We start from the raw sequence: 5,086 nt of genomic DNA, 5'->3' as shown, positions 1-5,086 counted from the left end.
TGGATATTATTTTCATTTTTAGGGGTCACTCCAAGTTATTTTTAATTTTAGGGGTGGTACTAGATAATTTCCCTAAAATAAAAATAGATAAAATATACCTTATCGATTAGTTTCTTATGGAGCAAGGATTAATGAGCTGCAGAACTAGCCGCAACAGTAGTCAAAGAACCAACCTTAGCCTACGACCACCGTTACCCGCCCCAAGGGTTGAATAGTAGCCCGTTCCTAAAAACTTGAACAGGGTGCTCGGCGTGATAATCGCCCCATCCATAACAATGAGGCCGAGTAGAACAGAATGGATGGACAAAGGCAAGAGAATCATGGGATAAAGTAGGAAAATAATCCTAATGTATGAGAAACTAGGGAAGGAAGGAACCGACCTAGAGGCCCGACGGTGTTCACCATCATGCATTTCGGTCTTGGCCACCTCAAAAGGACAAAGGTGAGAGAATCACGGGCCGAAGTGGGAAAATAATCCTAACGTATGAGAAACTAGGGAACGAAGGACCTATAAACCCAAAGATGTTCGCCATCATGCATTTCAGTCCTAGCCACCTCACAAGGAATGATCGTCTTCACAGAAAGATAAATGAATATGGATTCTAATCCGACCAAAATATGACATTTTTTGTTGAATTTCCAAATAAAGGTATTAATAAAGTTTAAAGGTCAACCATGATGACTATAAAAAGTCTTTGAGACCAAAAAGGCCAACCTGACCTAGTTGGCAATACAAGTCCTCGTTAGTGAGAAAAGAAAGACCGAACCAAAATGAATAGGTGTCGATAAAATAGAACCTCATTTGCGACAAAAGAAAGAAAGACTTGACCTGGCCTGCAATAGACCTCTTCCATAAGGGTTGACCCCAATAGTCAGTAAAAGACCTCATCCGTGAGGAATGAAAGACTAACCCATCCTAGTCGGCAAATGAAGAGCTCATCCATGAGGAAAGAAGTCTCAGTCTGACCTGGTCGGTAAGAAACCTATTCCTTGAGGAAAGGAAGTGCCATCCCTAATGGTCAGCAAGAGAATATCTCATCAATGAGGAAACAAAGACCGACCCAACCTGGTCGGTAAGAGACCTCATCCGTGAAGGAAAGAAAGACTGATAAAACATGTTGAGCAAAAGATCTCTTCTGCGAGGAAAGGACCTACTTGACCAGATCACTAAGAGACCTCTTTAGCGATGAAAGTAACAGCCAACCCCAATGGTCAACAATAGAAGACCTCTTCTGTGAGGAAAGAAGAGCTGACACGACCTGGTTGGCAAGAGAGACATCTTCCGCAAGGAAAAGGAACGGTCGACCCCAATGGTCAACAAAAGAAGATCTCATCCATGAGAAATGAAAGACTGACCCGACCTGGTTGGCACAAGAAGACCTCATCCATAGGATAGAAGGGCCATCCCAACCAAATCGGTAAAAGACCTCTTCTGATAGGAAAGGGAGGGCCGACCTTAATGGTCAGTAAAAGAAGACCTCATCCGTGAGGAATGAAAGACTGACCCAAACTAGTCTGCAAGAGACCTCATACGTGAGGAAAGAAAGACTAAACCAACTTGGTCGACAAGAGACTTCTTCCGTGAGGAGTGAAGGGCCAACCCCAATGGTCGGTAAAAAAGAACCTCATTCGCGAGGAAAGAAGCCGACCCAACCAAATCGGAAAGAGACCTCTTCCTCGAGGAAAGGAAGCATTGACCTTAATGGTTGACAAAAGAAGACCTCATCTTTGAGGAAAGGAGGACCGACCTGACCTGGTAGGTAGGAGAAGAACTTATCCATGAAGAAAGAAGTGTCGACCCAACCTAGTCGGTAAAAGACCTCTTCTGCGAGGAAAGGATGAGCCTAGCCCAATGGTTGGAAAGAGAAGACCTCATTGTTGAGGAAAGAAAGACCGACCCGGCCTAGTTAGTAAGAGACCTCATCCATAAGGAGAGAAGGGTTGACCCCAATGGTTGGTATTATAGAACCTTATTCGTGAGGAAAGAAGGGCCAACCTGACCTAGTCTATAAAGGAAGACCATATCCGTGAGGAAAGAAGTGCCGACCCGAATTGGTAGGTAAGAGACATATTCTGTGAGGAAAGGAAGTGTCATCCCAAATGGTTAGCAAGAGAAGACCTCATCAGTGAGGAAAGAAAGACCGACCCAACCTAGTCAGTAAGAGACCTCATCCGTGAAGGAAAGAAAGACAGACAAAACCTAGAGGCCAAAAGACCTCTTCTATGAGGAACAAAGGACTGACCCTACCTGGTTTCCAAGAGACCTCTATCCTAAGGAAAGTAAGAACCGAGCCCAATAGTCAGCAGTAGAAGACCTCTTTTGTGAGGAAAGAAGAGTCGACATGACCTGGTCAACAAAAGAGACCTCTTCCATGAAGAAAGGAAGGACGGACCCCAATGGTTGATGAAAGAAGACCTCATCCGTGAGGAATAAAAGACTGATCTGACCTGGATGGAAAAAGAAGGACCTTATCCATTAGGATAGAAGGGTTGACCTAACCAAATGGGGAAAAGACCTCTTCTATGAGGAAAGGAAGGGCTAACCCCAATGGTCGACAGGGGGGACCTCATCCGTGAGGAAAGAAAGACAGACCTAACCTGGTCGGTAAGAGACCTCTTCCGTGAGGAGAGAAGGGCCAACCTCAATGGTCGGTAAGAAAGAACCTCATTCATGAGGAAAGAAGGGCCAACACATTCTGATCAGTAAGAGACGTCTTCCTCAAGGAAAGGAAGGGCTGATCCTAATGGTCGATAAGAGAAGACCTCATCCGTGAGGAAGGAGGACCAAACCAACCTGGTAGGCAAGAGAAGACCTCATCCATGAGGAAAGAAGTGCCAACCCAACGTAGTAGGTAAAATACCTCTTTCAAGAGGAAAGGATAGTCCTACCCTAATGGTCGGAAAGAGAAGACCTCATCACTAAGGAAAGAAAGACCGACCAAACCTAGTCACCAAAAGACCTCATCCATGAGGAGAGAAGGGCTGACCCGACTTGGTCGATAAGAGACCTATTCCGTGAGGAAAGGAAGTGCCATCCCCAATGGTCGGCAAGAGAAGACCTTATCAGTGAGGAAAGAAAGACCGACCCAACATGGTCAGTAAGAGACCTCTTCCATGAGGAGAGAATGGCCGACTCCAGTGGTTGGTAAGAAAGAACCTCATTCATGAGGAATGAAGGGCCAACCCATTCTAATCGGTAAGAGACCTCTTCCTCAAGGAAAGGAAGTGCTGACCCTAATTGTAGACAAGAGAAGACGTCATATGTGAGGAAAGGAGGACCGACCCGACCTAGTAGGCAGAAGAAAACCTCATCCATGAGGAAAGAAGTGCCGACCCAACCTAGTGGGTAAAAGATCTCTTTCACGAGGAAAGGATGGGCCTACCCCAATGGTCGGAATGAGAAGACCTCATCGCTGAGGAAAGAAAGACCAACCCAACCTAGTCGGCATGAGACCTCATCCATGAGGAGAGAAGGGCTGACCCCAGTGGTAGGTTATATAGAACTTCATTCATGAGGAAAGAAGGGCTAATCCGACCTGATCGGAAAAAGAAGACCTCATCTGTGAGGAAAGAAGTGCTAACCCGACTTGGTCAATAAGTGACCTATTCCGTGAGGAAAGGAAGTGCCATCTCCAATGGTTGGTAAGAGAAGACCTCATCAATGAGGAAAGAAATACCGACCCAATTGGGTCGGTAAGAGACTCATTCGTGAAGGAAAAAAAGACCCACAAAACCCGGTGGGCTTCTGCGAGGAAAGAAGGACCGACTTGACCTAGCTGCTACGAGACCTCTTTCGTTAGGAAAGTAATAACCGACCCCAATGGTTAGCAATAAAAGACCTCTTCTATAAGGAAAGAAGAGCCAACCCGACCTGGTCGACAAGAGAGACCTCTTCTGCGAGGAAAGGAAGGGCCGACCCCAATGGTCGACAAAAGAAGACCTCATCCATGAGGAATGAAAGACCGACCCGAACTGGTTGGAAAAAGAAGACCTCATCCATTAGGATAGAAGGGCCGACCCAACCAAGTCGAAAAAAGACCTCTTCTACGAGGAAAGGAAGGTCCGACCCCAATGGTCAGCAAGAGAAGATCTTATCTATGAGGAATGAAAGACCGGCCCAACTTAGTTGACAAGAGACCTCATCTATGAGGAAAGGAAGACCGACCCAACCTGGTCAGCAAGAGATCATTCGTGAGGAGAGAAGGGCCTACCCCAATGGTTGGTAAGAAAGAACCTCATTCGCGAGGAAAGAAGGGCCAACCCAACCTGATCTGCAAGAGGGCTCTTCCTTGAGGAAAGAATGGGTTGAGCCTAATGGTCGACAAAAGAAGACCTCATACGTGAGGATAGGAGGACCGACCAGATCTGGTAGGAAGGAGAAGACCTCATCATGAGGAAAGAAGTGTCAACCCAACCTAGTCGACAAGAGACATATTATGCGAGGAAAGAAGGACCAACCCGACCTGGTCGCCAAAAGACCTCTTTTGAGAGGAAAGTAAGAGCCGAACCTAATGGTTGAAAAAAGAAGAACTCCTCTGTGAGGAAAAAAGGCCCGACCCTGTCACACCCTACCTCAATTTAGGCCAAGGTATACGGCACTGGACTCCCACAACCAATCATCCTAACATCACAGATGTAGTGACTTAATTTCACAGATGCCACCAAAATCACAATCTAAAATCAGAGTACCCTAATAAAGTCATACAAATAACACTGGTGATTTACTAAAGTGATAAATGACAAATATACAAGACCCATTTGTTAACAACCACATGTTATAATTTTACTTACCACACATTTCATAAATATTTACATTAAAAGGATTGACTGAAATAATAGAAGTGAACTCCATCAACATCTTAGTGTCTCACAGACACAAGCCTCACAATCGCCATCAAAATCCAATCCTGCCTCAACACTGATTCCACCATCTAAAAAGAGTAATCAATAAGGGGTAAGCTTCACAAGCCTAGTGAGGGGTGTGCATGCAAGCACACACAAAAATGATGCAATGCAAGCTCCATATAGACATATGATGCATATGAATCCATTTATTGTATTACTTTCCTATTTCCATTTCTAGGTC

This window comes from Macadamia integrifolia, chromosome 14 (genome assembly GCF_013358625.1).
Source record: "Macadamia integrifolia cultivar HAES 741 chromosome 14, SCU_Mint_v3, whole genome shotgun sequence".
Classification (NCBI taxonomy): domain Eukaryota; kingdom Viridiplantae; phylum Streptophyta; class Magnoliopsida; order Proteales; family Proteaceae; genus Macadamia; species Macadamia integrifolia.
Note: the sequence above shows the minus strand (reverse complement) of the source record.